We start from the raw sequence: 20,522 nt of genomic DNA on the forward strand, positions 1-20,522 counted from the left end.
CTTGCAATGTTCTCAAGGGGTGAGCCCTTTAGAGGCCGGCCTCTGCCTGACAACCCTGCTAGTCCTTGGAGACCGTCCCTCCCAAGTAGCCAAGGCCAACGCTGCTTAGCCTGGTGAGGAGACGACAGCCGACACAAAGCTCCGGTGGACACATGAAGCTGCCTTCTACGGGACCAGACCCCTTGTCCATCGTGGTCAGCGCTGCCTGCTCGGACTGGCAGAGGCTCTCCAAGGTCTTGGGCAGAGGCCGTTCCCATCACCAGTACCTTGCCCTGTAAACTGGAGACACTGCTGGGGACTGAACCTGGGCCCTCCGCCCGGGAGCCACACCCCCTCCACTCCTTTTGGACGGTCTTTTTGACATTTTTTGCTCAGCTACCCACACGAGCTTGAGCCCGGAAGTGAAACAGGGACGGCCCTCGTTGGGACCAAGGAAGCCTGAGGTCGCGGCAAAGAGGCAGGCACCGGCCACCACCCCTGGACGTCTCCCGCCTCGAAAACCTACGGGGCGGTGACAACTTGGTACTCCGGTTCATTTAAAGCAGCAAGCTGTAAGGAAGGGGTGTCATGGTGGGCAGGCTGAGGGTCTCTTAAGTGAGAGAGTCTGTAAAGTGCCAAAGTCCTCCAACCCATCGTCACAGGGCACATTTGGAATTCTGACAGAGCAACAAAATGGCTGCCGTAGGAGGCGGAGCCAGCCACAGGAGGACAGTCAACTCCAGTTGCCCAGGGAAGATTTTTGTAGTGGCAGCAGCTGCCCAAGCCACGTTCTTACAAATATGAACCACCAATAAGTCTCCAGTAGTTGATCCAAAGCCCCGTGGAAGACCCCTGCCCACAGGGAAGCAGGGGAGGCCGCTACGGCCGAGGGGAGCAAGACAACCGAGAGGGGAAACTCAGGCTCACAGGGAGGATCGTGCCACAAAGCCTTTTTTTTGGGGGGGGGGGACAGAACAAAACAAAGTGGGGCAAGGCTAGTGTGTCTCCTGAGTCGTGTTCTTTATATAGAGCCTGAAGAGTGCCAAAGTGCACACACGTTTTAAAACCCAAACTCCTTGGCTGCTTTCCCAGAATCCAGGGTGAAGGACCAGGGAGAAAAAGCCAAGATTTTAGCGCTGTTCCTTGGACGCGTGCGTGAGTTCTCCCTCCCCAGTACCGAATGCAAGGAATGTCCCCTGCTTCTCCCCCCTCCCCCCCCCCGCTTGCATGCTGCCGCTTCCTTTGGCTTCGAACGGGGCTGGGGGGGGGCTGTCGGCCAAAAACACGCAGGCGGGCCAGATCCTGAGCGGAACAGTTGGAGCAGCTTTGTGCTGGAGCGGAATTCTGGCAGCTCCACAAGGGAGGCGGGGGGGGGGGGGGGCTCCGCTATGAAGGCTATTTAAATAAATTGGGGGGGGGGAATCACTATCTTTTCTTTTACCCTACTAAGCATTATATGTGCAAATTTGTCTTTCCGGGGGAAGGAGGAAAAAAGAAGCCCCAATCTATAAATTCAACCTGGTGACTGGTGGGGACTGACACGGGTAAGAACAGATACAACCAATGCATGCTTAGCCCCCCTTTACTTACACACACACACACACACACAATCAGGCTTTGCCATTGTGCAGAAATGAAGCAACCTAGCTGCTTTCTAAAGTGGCCAAGAAAGGCCTGCATGCTGAGAAGTCAGTCGGGTGTCCCCCACCCACCCCCCCACCGCCCCCCCACCTTACTTAAAACTCAAGTTTCAGTAGCCGACCAAAAAAGTAAAGCAAATTCTCTTGATACTTTTGAAGGAAGCCCTGAAATGACTCATGCCTTTTCCTGTACAACCAGGCAGCTGACTTTCCAGCCGGAACTCACCCCGAATGCAAGTTGGTTAAAAAAAAATCTGTTTGCTTTGAGCATTCGCTGTATCAGGAAAAGCCACAAGGCCAAACCAGGTTTCCGACTGTAGTAACAGCAGCAACATTTGTAGATTCAAGTGGGTAGCCATGTTGGTCTGAAGGAGCACAATAAAACCAGAGTCCAGGAGCACCTTTAAGACCAACAAAGATTTATTCAGGGCGGGAGCTTTCGAGGGCAAGCACTCTTTGTCGCTCAGAAGCTCATGCCTTGAATAAATCTTTGTTGGACTTCAAGGTGCCTGGCTGGACTCTGGTTTTATTGAGCAGCAGCATTTGTGTGCATAAAGGGCCGGGGAGCCACAGCTGGGATCCCAAGACCAGAGATGTTCCACCCTGGACCTCTTGTGCGTAGCCACCCTGGGCTTCAAGACCGGGCGAGGCAGGGCTGTCCTCGGCCACTCAAGTCAGGGCACGAGATCTGTGTTTAGTGGCCTCCAGGACCGTAACTTGGTCAGTCTTACAAACCAATCTTGTAAAAACATCAGAAGAGCCCTGCTGGGTCAGACCAGTTTATTCCTATATCCTCTGGCAGCAAATTCCACATTTGAATCAGTCAATACTATTTCTCCATATATTTCAGGAGGAGGAAGAATATTTTTTTAAAGCTACTGGCCAAGATGAGACTGCAGCTGAGAGCAACTGAGATGTCATTATTGAGGTGTTTGTACTCTGCTTTCCTTGCTGAGGGGTCAGGGCTCAGTGGCAGAGCCTCTCCTTGGCATGCAGAAGGTCCCAGGTTCAATCCCCGACATGTCCTGTTAAAAGAACTAACTGGGTGACATGAAAAACCACTACCCAGAACAGGGTCCCCCAACCCATTTGAACCTGTGGGTAAATATGGCATTCTGACACAGGGTGGTGAGTGCAGAGCCACACACAAACCGAAGAAGCCCAAGTGCAGGGAGGGGGGGGGTGGAAAAAAACTGGAAAACAGAGTGGGAACAAAGGAAAGTGACACTGAATCAATGCTATTGTAATCTACACAGATCTCCAACAGCCAATCGGAAGCCCTGCTAGGCAAGAACCCCACTTAGGCCCACCCACTTTCTAAAAACCCCAGGTAGGCACCAGGAAAGGTCTGGGCAGGTGCCCCAGGGGGCCATGCTGGGGACCCGTGACCTGTGACCCCCACACAGAGCCATTGCCTGTGAGCAGGCAGTTCTGACCCCCATGGCCCTACGGCCCGATTCAGGGTAGAACCCTACATTTACTTTGTGGGAAACGGGGCCTGGGGAAGGTCTCAGCACCCCTGAGTCAAGGGATGGTTCCAGGGAGTCTGCTGTCCAGGCCTTCCTGTGTGGGATCTGGACCGGCTTCAGCTACACGTCTGCCTAACACTTCGATCCCAACCAGCAGAGACAAGAAAGATTCCAGACACACACTAAAGAAGTTTGGGAAGAATGAGCGTCCACAGAGTGAACTCTGAGAGACCTTCATGCTCTTCCTCTTCCCTTGGTGCACAGGGACATCCCTGCCAAACTATGCTCCAATTACACTTTAGCCTGTCTTCTCTCCCTCCACAATATATTCCCCCAGTCCCCTTCCAATGGCAGGGACCCAGGGGTCTACCTGGGGGGCACCCGAGGGCTTTGGCGGGCCCAGGAGACCCTTCGCTCTTCCCGCTTTCAACAACGGATGCGGAAGCCTTGCCAAACCCTGCTTGGGAAGGACCCTCCATTCCAAAGGTGGCATTTTATTCCTGCTCATGCTGTAAAGCCACCTTGCGTCCCTGGCAGAGAAAAAGGAAATACAAAATAAAGAGTGTTTGTTGTATCATTTGGTGCTTTATGTCTCTGGTGGGTCAAAAAACACAAAACCAAATACATTTTGGTCAGATGTGCTGCTGAGAGACGGGACTAGAATGAAATACTGGAGGCATTCTGCACACCATTAATAGAGTGAAATGCTTGCCTTCTACAAAGGCCGTATTTTTGGCATTTTGCACGACGCCGTCAGCATCCAGTGCCCCAGCAGCAAACCGGGAGCTCCAGCCTCCATTTTGAAGCGCTCTCTGGGGAATCGCATAAAGCAGATTCCCCAGCCGAAAAAGCACGAGCTACAGGAGAGCGACCAGCAGGCCGGACGGCAAGGAAATGTGCGGAGCCGAAGAAGCGCCATCTCCGCCTCCAGTCCCCGCTTCGCACTCGCCTCCCTCTCCCTACTCCTGGGGATGAGGCTTTTTTATTTTTTAAAAGCAAACTGCCTAGAGCAACAAACAGGCGATCAATCATGCAGGCAAAGCAAAAAAAAAAAAAAAATTCCCCACAGTTTAAGCACAAAGCATGCCTCTCTAAAGCCCCCCCCCCCAAAAAAAAAACAAAAAAATCAGCAGGCTTGTGCAAGGCCAGATTCAGCACCTTCAGCTTCCATGTAAGTCAATGGCAACATTGACTAAAATGGGAATTTTGGCTTTTACGCCTTTCCAGGGGCCTGGAATAGTGGGGGTTTGAAGTACAGCCTCCAACATTTCAGAATAGCTCTGGGAAGCTCTTCCCTGACTCTCCTCTGAATTTCAAAAGGATTGGTTCACAGGGTCGGCTTTTAGAGGCTCCTGAAGTGGGTGCCCCCGTCCTCCCGTAGGATAGAATGGAAGAATATGAACTGAGGTGTGACCTACCCATTCCTGGATTTCTTTCCCCACTAAAGTAGCACATGGAATTTGCTGCCAGAGGATGTAATGATAGCTACAGGCACAGGGGAATAGACAGATTCATGGCAACTAGCCATGGTGACTGAAGGGAACCTCCACATCCAGAGGCACTAATCCTCTAAATTCGATTGGAGGGATACCAGTCAGTTGCAAAGGAAGACAAAACTGTCCCTTCACAACTGCACACAGATCAGCAGAACAGACCAGGAAAGTGAGGCTCCCTGCTGTGCTCACAAAGGTGTTAACTCTGTATGTGGGCATCCCCATCCTCACAGGCGAAGAGGAAACCCGGAGTTCCTTGCTGGACCAGAGGGCATTATTGTGACATCAAGACTGAATATGCCTCTTCTGCCACGATCTGAATCAAATAAAACCGCAAGACGAGTGGGCCAATAAACAGGTGCAAAATAACCTTCAAGAGGTTTTGTTATTATAATTTCAGCTTGTGAAAATAAAGCTGTAAAAAAAAGAGAAAACAGTTGGTGCAACTGGAGGGTTGTAAAATAAAGCGAGAAAGAACACAATTTCTGCCCTCCTAAGCCTGTCCAAGAGTGAAAGGGGGGGGGGGGAATAAAAGTATAAATAATGAAAACACAAATAATCCATACTACGCACCTCCAGATTTTTACACGTGGTTTTTGTGTTTGTTTTGCATATCCTTCCCAATGGCCAAAAGGATTGAGGTGTGTGAGAGACAGGTGCAGTCTGCTCTTCCAAGGTTTGTTGGTTGTTGTTTTTTTGAATTGGGTGAAAACTGTGACCCACACCTCCCCTGTTATCTCCCCCCCCACACACACACACATTGGTGTGAAAAGCTGCTGGGACAACTGTGATCGGAAAGGAAGCAGCTGGTGGGGAAAGAGTTAATCGCCTCTCTCCTCCAAGCATTTGAGGTGCTGTGCTCAGACTCACAAATACTTTTGCTGGAGTCAATTGTGTTACTTGCTAAAGTGCCACTGGACTTTTCTGAATGTGTGGTGAGCATAACAGGGTGGTGAGCATAACCACAATATGGCTGCCGCCACAAACGCAGAGGAAATCCCACTGCAGGCGTGCAATTTTAAGAATACCTAGGAAAAGGGGATGAGAGAATGCTCCAGTACCTCATCTTCTGTGCAAAATAATATCACAAACAATGCACAACAGGTAGAGTTTCACAACGGAATCCCAGCAATGAAAAATGCACTATCAAGGGAAGTCTTTCATTTTTTCCCTTCCACAGGGACATCTCCGTGAGTTTTAATTGCAGGTAGGTCGCAATTGAGTTCCAAAGGAGAGAAAGGTAGCCAATGAATATATTTTAAATAAATACTGAAAATTTAGTGCAACATTAAGGGACTGAAGAGGGCCTGCAACAAAAGAGAAACAGATGAAACCAGCGGTCCAGAAAAGTCTCGCAAACTGAGGCATGGCTACTTTGGCAGGAGCCAAGAGGGCACAGTTTGGGCTAGAGTTGGGCGCTTTGGTGCCCGAAGCGGCCATTCGCCCCTCACACAGCCAGTGCTGTGCCGCGAGGAGGGGAGGCACGGGCATCGGAGTGCCAGAGGCTGCACACATGCAGGCGCGGAGCAGAACAGGGATCTCCCCGTCCTAGTCTCACATGGGCATATTATTCAAGAAATATTTTTCTGGCGCACTAACTGCTTACCTGCATGTATAGACTAGTAATTTCCCTTTCTAAAGAAGTGGAAATGCACACGGAAGCTTATCTGTTCCACATAAAATATTTCTGGCAAGGCCTTGGAGGAGGAGCGTGTCTGCCCTGCCCCTGAGCACCTGCTCCTCCAACCAACTTGCCTGTCTGTCCAGCAACCAGCCAATCGCCTTCCGTCCCCCACCCAACTACCCCCTCCTCCTTCACTTCCCACCGAGGCTTGGAGGCTGCAGATGAGGGGGGGGGGAGGGCTGTCCACAGAGTTCTTCCACTCCACCCCCCCAATCTAATGCCCAACGGGCTTGGCCCCCTATTCTTAGAGGTGTGCCTGGATTTGCATTTTGTTTCAATGATCTCACACAGAGAAAATCCTTGTGTTGTAGCAACGTCTTACAAATTCTGCATAATTAATCAGAAGCCCCACCCACTTTCTAAAACCATTAGGTGGGCACCCAGAAAGGTGTAAGCAGGCTCTCTGACACCGTTGGGGACCCCTGGTTTTGAGCATGTTCCAGCTGGGTGTTAAGAGCAACAGCTTCTAATATGGTGAGCCAGGTTTGATTCCCCACTCCTCCACATGCAGCCTGCTGGGTGACTTTGGGCTAGTCCTGATAGAACTGTTCTCCTATAGTCCTATCAGAAGCTCTCTCAGCCTAATCTGCCTCACAGAGAGTCTGCTTTGGGGAGAGGAAGGGAAGGTCACTTTGAGATTCCTTCAGGCAGTGAAAAGTGGGGTATAAACACCAACCCTCCTTCCTCAAGTGCAGGAAACCTTCCCACTGAGGGAAGCCTTGACATCTAATTCCATCCTTCAGAGTTCATCTAGGAAGCCACTTCTGAATCATGCCTTAACTATAGTGCTGTTTGATTTCCCCAACTGCTTTAAAGATTTAGGGTGCTTTCACACACCCTAAATCAGGGGTAGTCAAACTGCGAATGCTGGCAGGGGCTCCTGGGAATTGTAGTCCATGGACATCTGGAGGGCCGCAGTTGGACTCCCCCTGCTTAAATAACCCAATTCACTTTCAGCGCACATTGCAAGTGGATTTTACTGTGTGAAACCGCAAAACCTACTTGCAAACAGTGACTGAAGTGTACCAAAACGGCAATATTTAGCAGGTGTCTGCACACTCTTATTCCCAGGGGCAATTCTGCACATCTACCAGACGGTTCTACAGCACCAGCAGCTCCCCAGCAGCAACTGGTCCCTACAAGTTGGGAGAGGGGCTTGTGGGTGAAGTATTAGGGGAAGCAACAGCTGCAGCAAGACCGTCTGGCCAAAAAACACAACCAGACATTCTTTCCCTTTCTTTCCCCCAACCTCCAGCCCTTGAGTTCTGCAGGGCAGAGGCGAGCATTGTCCCGTCTCCAAAGCACAAACGGCTCTAACCACAATCACAAGGCAAGAGTGTGCTGCAGCAACCGGTCTCTGCTACGCCAGACGCTCAAACAGCCTCCTGTTACTTTCTGCAGAGGGCTTGGGGCTGAGAATTTACAATTTACAATCAGCCCTTCAAAGCAGCCATGTTCTCCAGGGGAGCTGATCTCTCGAGTCTGGGGATCAATTGTCATTTTGGGAAATCTCCAGATCCCACCCAGGGTCAGCGGGGGGGGGGGGGGGACAATTTTCTGCAAGGTGGATAAAAATGGGTCGCCGTGTTGGTCTGAAGTAGCACATTAAAATCAGAGTCCAGTAGCACCTTTAAGACCAACCAAGATTTAGTCAAGGCGTGAGCTTTCGAGTGCCAGGTCTAAGGAAGAGTGCTTGCACTCAAAAGCTCACGCCCTGAATAAATCCTTGTTGGTCTTAAAGGTGCTCCTGGACTCCGTAAGGTGGTAAAAACTCTTGCCTGAGCCTTATCCCAAACAAACACAATCATCCCAGTCCAGGGGGGTGTAAAAACGATGCACCATTCTCTGCTGGGATTCGGGAGATATCTTCGTCACCATTTTATTTGTTATGATGATAGTTTTATTGGGATAATTCTCAAAAATATAAGTTCATCTATCTGCAACACACATTTCTAAAATTATGCAAAGCAGAAAGCAAGCAATGGAGCTTAATTATCTAACACAGGCTTTCGTGAAACCCTGGGGTGTCTTGATGGGCCTGTAATATATTTTAAAAATTGGTTAAACATTTACCGGGTGATACGACCATATATGGTCCTGTCGACCTGCCCCCCTCCCAGAATGGCCAATGATATGCCTAGAGTGGGTGGGAAGGGGAGGGCCCTGGGTGGGCGTGTCCACAGCTCTCCTTCCCAGCCATATTCCACATGATTGAGCTACTTCTGGGGTTTCTCGAAGCCTGAAGGATACTTCGGGGGTTTCTCAACGGTAAAAAAGACGAGAAAGGCTGATCGAAGACATCTAAGATTTATATTAGACTGCACAACCTAACAGTCATGCCATCAAAGGCTCAGGTGTGGGTCCATCTGCAAATAAGCAGGTCACAGTTGAGGCCTAGGGCCCATTATGATCCAAGCTGGCCCCCGTCTCAAAGCTCTCCGCTCAAATGTAGCTTTCTGACCAACAGGCATCAGAGGACAATCCAATTAGAAGAAGAGTTGGTTCTTATATGCCACTTTTCTCTACCCAAAGGAGTCTCAAAGCGGCTTACAGTCGCCTTCCCTTTCCTCTCCCTACAAGACTCCCTGTGAGGGAGGGGAGGTTGAGAGAGCCCTGAGATTACTGAAGAAGAAGAAGGAGAGCTGGTTTTTATATGCTGCTTTTCTCATCCAAAGGAGTCTTGAAGTGGCTTACAATCCCCTTCCTCCCCCCAAAACAGACACCCTGTGAGGGAGGGGAGGTTGAGAGAGCCCTGAGATTACTGAAGAAGAAGAGTTGGTTCTTATATGCTGTTTTTCTCTGCCTGAAGGAGTCTCAAAGAGGCTTACAGTCGCCTTCCCTTTCCTCTCCCCACAACAGACCCCCTATGAGGTGAGGCTTGGTCAGAACTGCTTTAGCATGGCCATGACGAGCCCAAAGTCACCCAGCTGGTTGCATGTGGTGGAGCGCAGATTCAAACCCACATCATTTTTTAAGGAAGTGAACGAAGCTGCTCAGCCAGGCAAAATTAGAGTTAAACCCACCATTTGTTTCCATAATGAAGATCGCTTCAGAGGCTGGCTGTGTTGGTCTTCAGTGGAATACGTAGGGTATTTCCACATATCACTAAAAATAGCGTTACACCAGCTGAATGGCGTAGCGCTAAATATTATTGCGCCTCCAAGCCGCTCCTCACCTTTTTGCTGTGTCACTTTGGTCTGCCACCTTTTCATGATTCTCACCCTCCTCATTGGCTGCTGGAAATGGCGGAAGAGAGCAATGCGGTTTATAAGTCACTCTCTTCTGCCTATCAATCCAGGCAGCCAATCCCCTTTCTCCTTGTTTTAAAGCTCCCGCAATGCCCACTAAAATTTTTAAAAAATTCATTGTTCTCCATTTAAATGCCTATGCATCTTACCATAGATGCATAGTGCTTTTTTAATGCCACCCCTTATGGAATCACGAGTCTTGATACTTAAAAAAATTAATCTTATTCCTGATTTTTTTTGAGGGGGGGACTTTAGAGTGGCATGCTTTGTGTTACAACTTTTGGGGGGAAATTTTTATTTCTGGCATCGCCTGCACGCTATTTGTTGCTCCAGGAAGTTAGAGCTTTTTAAGAAGAAATTCTCATCCCTGGTAACAAGGGGGAGGGAGGCGGGTGCGAAGCTGGGAGGAGGCAGGCGCCTTTATAAGATCTGAGCCTCCATGCCTTTCTCTGATGGGGGCCTGCTGGTTGCTCTCCCTTAGCTGGCGCTAAATAGGTTGGGGGATCCACTTTATGCCATTCCCCAACAAGCGCTTTTAATTGGAGGTTGCAGCCGGCTTATGGGATCATGAGTTCTTTGATACTTTAAAAAATTAATCTGGTTTCTGATTTGGGGAGAGGGGAAGAAACTTTAGAGAGGCACGTTCCGTGTTACAATTTTGAAAAAAAAAACCTTTTATTTCTGGCATCGCCTGCACGCTTGTCCACCTATTCATTGCTCCAGGATGTTAGCCATTTTTTAAAAGAAATTCCTGTCGCCGGGAACAAGGGCGAGGGAGGCGGGGCACCAGCAGCACGAGGCAGGAGTCTTTAAGCGCGTTTGAGCCTCCACACCTTCCCTCTGCTGGTCGCCTGCTGGTTGGTCTCCGGTAGCTCATGCTAAATCGGTTGGGGAATCCACTTTATGCGATTCCCCAACGAGCGCTTTAAAATGGAGGATGTAGCCGGCCGGCTCCTGCCCAGACACTGGATGTTGGCGACGTCATGCGGAGGGGCCGGAATATAATGACTACGTAAGGTCAGCATTTCACGACATTTAACAAGTGCAGAACTGCCTGTAGATTTGCATCCAGTCATGCATTAAATACTTGTTGGAGCTGCAGGGGTGAGGTTTTGAGGGTCGAAGTTACTTGTGCCTGATGACAGGAAGCTGCTTCTTGCTCTCTAAGACACTACTCAACTCAGAAGTTTCCTTTAGGCTTATAAACGACATGGATTAGGTAAAATTAAAAGGAACCCCCCGCCCCGGTATTGCAGTTGCCAGTGCAAAGGTGCCTATAAAGGCCGGCACAGTATTGCTCCACAAGTACCACATCTAGCGCATGCTCATGTGCTACAGCATTTAGCACACTGGCTGCTGCCTGCAACCCACTGCGTTCACACGTGCTGCTGGTTACCTCCCACGACTACCTGGTTCTTCTTTTGCACTCGCAAGCTTTCCCAGCGAGATACAAGCTTCTCTGGTCATCACCAGTGATCACCCCAGCGCTGCATTATTCTACGTCATCACCTCTTTTGCACCTTCCCCAAACAGGTTGCTTTTCTCTGGCTCTGTGGCAGAGCACCTGCCTGGCATGCAGATAGTTCCAGGTTCAATCCCCGGCATCTCCAGCTGAAAGGACCAGGTAGCGGGGGATGGGAAAGGCCTCTCCTGCCTGCGATCCTGGAGACCTGCCGCCGGCCTGAGTAGAGAATACCGGCAGGGATCAACTCTAGGATAAGGCAGCCTCACCAGTCCCTGGCCCCCTTCCCTGGGAGGCTTAGCCTAGAAGGAGGGAGTGTGGAAATCATAAACCGTGAGCTTAGTGGGAGTTGGTTTCCACCAGAAGCGCTGATGTGCTCAATCCAGACACGTTGCAAAGATGCTTGGCCACGGCATCTGCCTCTGCGTAGCAACCGTGGGCTTCCCTGGGGGTCTCCCACCCCAGTCCTGGCCAGGGCTGACCAGATCTGATGAGGCCGGGACAGCGTGAGGACCAGGTGAAGGGCTCAAGAGGAGGGTCGCCTGCTTGGCCGCTTGGGCGATCACGGAAGCCCAAGGTGGCACTGGCCAAGCAGGCCCAGAGTGCAAACTCCTGGCCAACGTTATGACGGCTTTCCCACAGCAGACTTACCAAGAACAGATATTTATTTAGGACATTTATTAGCCACCTGACAGAGCTCAAAGTGGCCGATATAATGTAAATAAAATACCAAAAATGGATTACATAAAAATACAAAAAAAGCCCCAACATTTAAAAGCGTTACTTAGAGCGGCTGTAATCCAAGGCAGTCCTAACGCAAGCCATCTTCTGCGGCCTTCTAAAGATCACAAGTGAGGGCACCGGGCACACCCCCCTGGGGGGCTTCTCATCTGCCAAGCTGAGTTGGATTCCCCACTCCTCCCCCACAGGCAGCCAGCATGGGCTAGTCACAGTCCTGTTCTCACAGAGCTGTCTCTCTCAGAGCTCTTTCAGCCCCACCTCCCTCACAGGGCGGCTGTTGTGGGGAGAGGAAGGGAAGGCGATGGGAAGCCACTTTGGGACTCCTTCGGCCAATGAAAAGCAGGGTGTAAATCCCAACTCTTTTTCTTCTTGTTCCATCACCACGGGGCTGTCACTGAAAAGGCCTTCTCTTGTGGGCCCCACAGACAAACTCTCTCTCTCTCTCTCTCTCTCTCTCCATCCACCTACCTACCTACCTACCTACCAGATTCCTATGCCGGCTTCCCATACAGCTTAGGGCATTTCAAGACAGCATTGCAGGAGTAGATCCATAACACAGTTTGACCGGCTGCTCAGAAGGGCCTCTCCCCGGGGTCCTGTTTCCTGTCTGGGTGGAGAGGGTTCTTCAGATACCCTGGTCCCAAACCACAGAGAGCTTGAAGGACACGTCCATAGGCAACTAGAACTCCAATTTGACAAAAATTCCTTACCGTTTGCTCTGCTGAGCTCCATATTACTATTCTACATACAACTTAGGAAAAAGTCAGGCAGGGGGAGAAGACAACATTAAGTTAGTTCCCCCCCTCTAATCCTGCAATAAATGCTCACAAAAACCACCCCCCCCCCGCTGCTTTCAGTGACTTTCCCCTGACTGCAGAGGCCCAATTCTACATCAACCACGGCCTTCTTTTCCCTCAGCAAGGGAATTTTGTTATTTATTAAGGATCCATTATTTTGGATTACATCAAAATTGGCTCCTTTTCAGTTCTGGGGGGATGGCGAGGCAGGCGGAGAACAAAGGCTTGTTTAGTGCTCGCTGCAGAGATTCCAGCACTGCCAAAAACCACACATTGGAAAGATCGTCTGGTTTACATTTTTAACACAAACCTATTCTCCCCCATTTTGCGCCGCACGTGGACGATTGGTGGACAGCGTCCGAAAGGAAGTTAATCAAACCGAACGCTTGCAAGAGCGAGGGAGACAGGTTCTGGATCCACAAAGCACGTTTTGCACTGGCCCACGGTGTGCACAATCCCCAAGGCTCTTTTTGAAACTTGCAGAGGAGGACTAGGCCGTCTCGGCTGAAGTTTACAGAGCCAGAATGCCCCCCTCCCCCCCCACCGGCAGCTATTTATCTATCCAAAACCAGGAATGCTCCAAGCCTAAGGGCGGGAGGGAATCTGGTGGTTTTTAATTAACCCGCTTCATTTGCCAAACGCCTGATACCTGGTTTTTGGAAAGGTGGAAAACTGACAGGCTGTCAGCTACTTAATAATAGTTCATCTGTGTCAGGCGTCCCAAACATGGTCCTCACAGGCACCAGGGCACCAGCCAAGTATTTTTAGAATGTGGGAGTGCCCGTGTGGGCCTTCCACCAGCAAGGCTTCTGCCTGCCCACTGGCGATTAGCTGGCTATGCAGTTTTTTAAAAACATCGCTTTGGCAGCAGCTGCAACCGTATTGTAGGGATCTTGTGACTGTAAGTAAAATGTCACTCTGTAGTCGGCTCCGCCTCCTGCGGCAGCCATTTTGTAACTGGGTCAACCGTGCCTTGTCAGAATTCCAAAGGTGCCTGAAGGCTCCAAACAGTATCCAATAGGGGCCTGCACTTCAGCACAGTTTGGCTGCCTCGGCGATCACCGATGTCTGAATTGGTGCGTAGGAGGCCAGTGGCGCGGAGGGAAGGGGTGGTGGCGGCATGCAGAGCAGCTACTGGCTGGTTCACCGCCACCCCCCCCTCCTCTCCACACCACACTGCTGGCCACCTCGGGCTTTGGTGATCGCCAAGGCAGCTGAACCACACCGAAGCGTACAACCCTAGGATCAAATGCTCACATGGAGCATGGTTTTCAGAAGGAACCATCCTTACAATAGCGGGATAAATGAGACTCTCAGACAACTACCCTCCCGTTAAAAAATTACTTCTTTTGACACTATCCACAGAATAAAGTACTCCAGAATAGAAAGGAGAAAGTGCTCAGGAGCCCCTACCAAAATTTGTGGCAGGACAGGAACTTCCATGAGTCACCGCTCACTTCTTCAGAACGGTTTGCCAGCATTTTGTTTCTGGAGAGCATATCAGGGGTGGCCAAACTGTGGCTCTCCAGACAGCATGGGCCTTGTAGTCCACGGACATCCCCGGACCCACAGTCTGTCCAACCCTGCAGTGTCTACTGCTTGGGACTGTGAGGCTCCCGGCGAACCGGGGCTTTTCTCTAATAGTATAGATTCAGGTGGGTCACGGACCCCTGATCGAATCCAGGGCACCTTTAAGAACCACAAAGGCTAATACTGCACATCCGCCTTCATGCGCATGCACAGTTCATTCAGATTCCTTGGAACAGACTTTGCCAAGCCTTATGCAGGAAGGGGGGAGGGGGCCAGTTGTGGCCAGGATGCAGAAGGACCTGAGCAGTGCGGACGGCTCTGACTGGACTAAAGCAGTTGGTCAAACCCGTGAATGCCAGCAGAGCAACATGCAGATAACCAAGGAGCTAACAAACTGAGGTGAGAAGTGAGTGACTTAGCAATATCTCTTTCTTAAGCCTGTATAATCTCTCTCTATAGCAGCCTTTTTCACCCTTTTGACCATGGAGGAGCCCCTGAGATAATTTTTCAGAATTTCAGGGCCCCGGAAGAGGTCAGCTGGCCACGGCCCCTGCCACCCCCACAGAAGTGACACCACTACCTTAGGCCTCCTTTTGCTCTCTCTCCCAGCTTTTACTGCTCCTATGACCATGTTGTCTCACGTGGGCCGGAAAGAAGAGCAGGAGCTGAGAAGACAGGCCAGGCTGCCCCATACCGTGCCACTTCCGAGCTCCTGCAGACCCCCAGGGGTCCACAGAGCCCTGGCTGGGAATAGCTGCTCTCTCTCTCTCTCTCTCTGTCGTGGCTGGTGCTGCCTGCTCAACTTACCTGAGGACGTGCATGCACATGGAAGCTCATCCCCAGAATTAAACTTTGTTGGGCTGAAAGATGACTCAGGCTCTGCTCTGAAAGGGTTTGTGATTGCCGTTTGTGCACTGCTAACAACAAATCTTCGCTTCTGACATACTTTGAGGGCTGAGAGTCACATTCTGCCTGCCCAGAGTGGTGGGAAAATGCCCTTGACGACTGGCCCTCCTCAAGCAGCCAAGTGCGAATGCTGGAGCTGCATGGAAGCTCCTGGGGGGGGGGGGGGAACGGCAGGCGCTATGTTCTGCCCGCTTGCACCAAGAAGCCCTGCAGCAGGCTGGTCCTCTCAAGATCTTTTTTAAAAGCCAGCTGCCCACTGAAAAGAAAGGCGCCAAGAGAGGTTCCACTCAGACCCGATCTCGATGGGCATAAAGTGCAGAGCGGAGGTCCAGCGGCACTTTGCAGAAGCTCAGCTTTGCAGAAACACACACAATGCAAAAGCCAAGAGTCGTGGAGACTGCAGTGGCAGCAGGGAGATTAATGGAGGGGAGGGGCAGGGGGGAGGCTTCCCCTTCACAAATAAGCCACGCAATTATACGCCGCCAAGTCAATCGCACACGCCAGCTAACGTGCTCCGGCGATATTTTGAAACTGTAACCCGATACTACTGTTCCTCGCTGCTCTCTCTGGACGCATGCTGTACTATTTGAGGCCCAGGGGGCAAAGCCGGAGCTCGCTGCTTATTAATGGCCAGGCGCCGTGCCGGAGAGGGAAAGGGAAAGGGGGGGAGACGTGCGCACAAATGCCCCCCTCCCCCGCATTACTTCCCCCAAGGGTTTAAAACCACAGGCTACGGAAGGCCCCATTGCAACCGAAAGGCAGCTCCCCGACCTGTTTGTCTCGCAACCGAGCAGGTTCAACACAGCTATCATTCAGGCAGCTTCTATTAAATTACAGCATTTACTCCATCTTGACAGAGACAGGAGGGGTTGTGCTTGGATGGGAGACCCTCAGCGAAATCCGGGGTTCCTATACAGAGGCGGGCCATGGCAAACTCCTGCGTGGGCACAGCCCCTTTGCTGCACACTGCAATTCTCAGACCCCACCCGGAGTCCTGCGTGCAGCTCTGGAGGCCTCACTTCAAAAAGGACCAAATGGAGAGGGGGCAGAGGAGAGCCAGGGGGACGATCCGGGGCCTGGGGACCAAGCCCTAGGAGGAGAGGCTGAGCAATTTTGGAAGGTTCAGCCTGGAGAAGAGGAGGCTGAGAGGGGACAGGAGGGCTCTCTTGAAGGATCTGAAGGTTGTCACTTGGAGGAGGGCAGGGAAAGGTTCCTGTGGGCAGCAGAGGAGAGGAGGACATGCAGCAACAGGTTTAACCTATGTGTAGAATGATACCAGCTAAATATGAGGGGGGGGATTTCACAGCCAGAGTAGTTCTGCAGAGGAATGGGCTGCCTCAGGAGGTGGTGAGCTCCCCCTCACTGGTGGCCTTCGAGCAGCAACTGGACAGATCCTTCTCCTGGATGCTTGAGGGTGGGGCTAGAGGGCCTGGATGGCCCCTTCCAACTTTATGTCTTGAAAGCTCTATGGTTGTAACTTGATGGCAAAACCCCCCAAACAAATGACAAATCCATTAAAAAAAACAGCTATAGAGATTGTCTTAAATTCATATGCAATTACGTCCAACAAGAAAAACTTTCAGTGAATATTTTATGATGTCGTTTACTTACCCCACTGTTCTCCCCAACGGGGGCCAAAGAGAATTACATTGTTCTTTCAGGTAGTTCCAGACAGCTAGTATCTTAACTCACTGGTTACCGAGCGTCGCATTTTCCTGGAGGCCATCCACCTTCAGTCCCTGTGAGAAAGGCAGACCATAAATGACATGAAGAAACAAAACAAAAATTGTTCTCACCTCTGTTTCTTCCTCACAGTAACCCTGTGAGGTAGGCCACAACTGGGTCACCAACAAGCTTCAAGGTTTGTCTCCCAGGCTCTAACCACTCAACCAGGCTGGCTCTCGTTTGGGGGCATCTGTCTTATATTCACGGTCGTTCTGTTCTGTAATGTTACCCACCCGGAGTTGACTAGGGAAGGGCAGGAGATAACTATAAAATAATTGTAATTAGGTCTGGCAGGAGAAGTTTCTAGACCTGTTGGGGGCTTAGGGTAGGCGTGCTTTCTTGCTTCCCGGACAGCGCCCACAGTCGAGAAGCCCTCCGCTAAATGTTATCCTTTCGAATCAATTATGGCCTCATTAACTTATCTTCTGAACGGAGGACCGAGTCTTGCTAATGAAAAAGATAAATCGATTATTAAGCGTGTTTATAATAATAACGAGAGACTCACATCTATAGTTGAAATCAGAGCCCCCACGTTTTTGCTTGTTAAACGATCGGAAACGGCACTGGGAAACCAAGGAAGCTTTACTGGTTCTTGCCAGGCTGAGAGAACCAAGAGATTTCAAAATGCGGAGCCTGAACTGACTCCCTTACTAAGGACGCTCAGGTCACGAATGTAGCTCGCCAGGCCTTTTGCCATCTGTGCCAGGCAAAGCTACTAGTGCCCACTCTGTCCTTGGAAGACCTAGCCATGGTGATGCCTGTGACACTCACCTCTAGGCTAGATTACTGTAACTTGCTCTCCTTGGGCCTACCCTTGGCTATGATCCAAAAGTTGCAACTAGTACAGAATGCAACTTTGTGGGCCCTCAAAGGGACACCCTGGAGGGGCCACATTCAACCTGCCCTCCATCAGCTGCACTGGTTGCCCGTGGAGTTCCAGATTAATTTCAAGGAGTTGGTATTAACCTGCAAGGCCAGGGGTAGCCAACTGCGGCCCTCCAGATGTCCGTGGACTACAATTCCCAGGACCCCCTGCCAGCGAATGCTGGCAGGGGTTCCTGGGAATTGTAGTCCACAGACATCTGGAGGGCCGCAGTTTGACTACCCCTGTCCAAGGCCTTTCATGGACTGGGCCCCGTGTCCCTACAGGACCACCTCGCCCTACATGCTCCCTGGAGAACATTACAATTTGCACATATGTACTAATCTGCTAAAAGAGCCTCTTGTGGCGCAGAGTGGTAAGGCAGCGACATGCTATCTGAAGCTCTGCCCATGAGGCTGGGAGTTCGATCCCAGCAACCGGCTCAAGGTTGACTCAGCCTTCCATCCTTCCGAGGTCGGTAAAATGAGTACCCAGCTTGCTGGGGGGTAAACGGTAATGACTGGGGAAGGCACTGGCAAACCACCCCATATTGAGTCTGCCATGAAAACGCTAGAGGGCGTCACCCCAAGGGTCAGACGTGACCCGGTGCTTGCACAGGGGATACCTTTACCTTTACCTTTACTAATCTGCTGGTGATCCCTGGCCACCCTCAACCAGAGTGGGGGCTCCCTTGGCCCTGCCTCCTGCCTGGTGGATCGAGCTCTAACTGAGATCCGGGGCCTGACAAACTACTGAAGTTCCGCTGGGCCTGTCAAACGGTGTTCTTCCACCATGCCCACAGTTGCGGCCAGGATAAACAGAGGAAAAACTATGGGATGGGGGTGGGCGCTTCAGTGCCCAAAGCGGCCGGTCTCTCCCGGCGCTGGCCGCCCAACCCTACTATGGGACCCTCTGCTTTTCCTCATCTCATGCCTCCTCCTCCCAGTTGTTGTTGTTGTTATTATTATTAAATTTCTTATCCACCACTCTCAGGATACTGACTCATGGTGGGTTGCAACATATGCCAGCCACTCCCTGCATCTCTCATCACAGCCTCTGAATAGTTTCTGAACAGAATGGCCAGTGGAGCTATGTTGGAAAGAGCAAATGTGTGAGTTTTCAAGGTGTTATGTTTTTATAGGTGTTTAGCTCTAGTTATGTGTTGTAAACTACCGCACCATTGCACTCATTTCTCATGCTAGCAAAGTTATGCTCAAAATTTTACAAGCTAGGTTCCAGCAATATGTGGACCGAGAACTTCCAGAAGTACAGGCAGGATTTCCAAGAGGCAGAGGAACTAGAGATCAAATTGCCAACATACGAGAGCCAGTTTGGTGTAGTGGTTAGGAGTGCGGACTTCTAATCTGGCATGCCAGGTTCGATTCTGCGCTCCCCCACATGCAACCAGCTGGGTGACCTTGGGCTCGCCACGGCACTGATAAAACTGTTCTGATTGAGCAGTGATATCAGGGCTCTCTCAGCCTCACCCACCCCACAGGGTGTCTGTTGTGGGGAGAGGAATGGGAAGGCGACTGTAAGCCGCTTTGAGCCTCCTTCGGGTAGGGAAAAGCGGCATATAAGAACCAACTCTTCTTCTTCTTCTTCTTCTTCTTCTTCTACGCTGGATCATGGAGAAAGCTAGGGAGTACCAGAAGAACGTCTACTTCTGCTTCATTGACTATGCTAAAGCCTTTGATTGTGTGGAGCACAACAAATTGTGGCAAGTTCTTAAAGAGATGGAAATACCAGAACATCTTATTTTTCTCTTGAGAAACTTATATGCAGGTCAAGAAGCAACAGTGAGAACTGAACATGGAATCACTGATTGGTTCAAAATTGAGAAAGGAGTTCGGCAAGGCTGTATATTGTCGCCTTGCCTATTTAACTTGTATGCGGAGCACATCATGAGAAAGGCGGGATTAGACGAGTCACAAATTGGGATCAAGATTGCAGGGAGAAATATCAACAACCTCAGATATGCAGATGATACCACTCTAATGGCAGAAAGTGAAGAGGAACTAAAGAGCCTCTTGATGCGGGTGAAGGAGGAGAGTGCAAAAGTTGGCTTGAAACTCAACATCAAGAAAACGAAGATCATGTTATCCGGCCCTCTCAATTCCTGGCAAATAGATGGGGAAGAAATGGAGATAGTGACAGATTTTATTTTCCTGGGCTCCAAGATCACTGCAGACGGGGACTGCAGCAAAGAAATTAAAACACGCTTGCTCCTGGGTAGGAAAGCTATGGCAAATCTAGACAGCATCCTAAAAAGCAGAGACATCACCCTGCCAACAAAGTGCGTCTAGTCAAGGCTATGGTCTTCCCAGTTGCAATGTATGGCTGTGAAAGTTGGACCATAAGGAAGGCCGAGCGTCAAAGAATTGAGGCTTTTGAACTCTGGTGCTGGAGAAGACTCTTGCGAGTCCCTTGGACTGCAAGGCGAACAAACCGGTCAGTCCTCGAGGAGATCAGCCCTGACTACTCCTTAGAAGGCCAGATCCTGAAGATGAAACTCAAATACTTTGGCCAGCTGATGAGAAGAAAGAGCCTAAGGCTGGGAGCGATCGAGGGCAAAAGAAGAAGGGGACGACAGAGAATGAGGTGGCTGGATGGAGTCACTGAAGCAGTCGGTGCAAACTTAAATGGACTCCGGGGAATGGCAGAGGACAGGAAGGCCTGGAGGATCATTGTCCATGAGGTCGCAATGGGTCGGACACGACTTCGCACCTAACAACAACAATGTGTTGTAAACCATCTCAAGACTGCTTACAAAGAAGGGAGGACTATACATTAAAATAAAATGAAGAAGAAGAAGAAGAAGAAGAAGAAGAAGAAGAACGCATAACTTCCAAGATAAGGAAGAAATGAAACATGCAAAGAGCTTCCACAAAATCTCCCTCTCAGTCTGCCAACACACAACACGTGGATGTAAGACATTCTGCGTGAGAACAGCAAACGACTGCAGGTCACTGTTTTGAAAGTCAAA

The 20,522-nt window shown here is 50.5% G+C and overlaps 2 protein-coding genes across 3 annotated transcripts in view; one reads left to right on the plus strand and one right to left on the minus strand.

The window, feature by feature from the left end:
- The window catches only part of AFTPH (aftiphilin), a 202,522-nt gene that overhangs the window by 88,013 nt on the left and 93,987 nt on the right, over positions 1–20,522 (plus strand). The gene's annotated exons all lie outside the window — the stretch shown is intronic.
- SERTAD2 (SERTA domain containing 2) overlaps positions 1–20,522 on the minus strand; it is a 51,696-nt gene that overhangs the window by 11,254 nt on the left and 19,920 nt on the right. For both annotated transcript variants that reach the window (XM_077315676.1, XM_077315685.1), the window contains exon 2: positions 16,561–16,688. The gene's annotated coding sequence lies outside the window, so the exon portion shown is untranslated. The remainder of the gene's footprint in view (positions 1–16,560; positions 16,689–20,522) is intronic.

The sequence above is a fragment of the Paroedura picta genome, chromosome 1, assembly GCF_049243985.1.
Source record: "Paroedura picta isolate Pp20150507F chromosome 1, Ppicta_v3.0, whole genome shotgun sequence".
Classification (NCBI taxonomy): Eukaryota; Metazoa; Chordata; class Lepidosauria; order Squamata; family Gekkonidae; genus Paroedura; species Paroedura picta.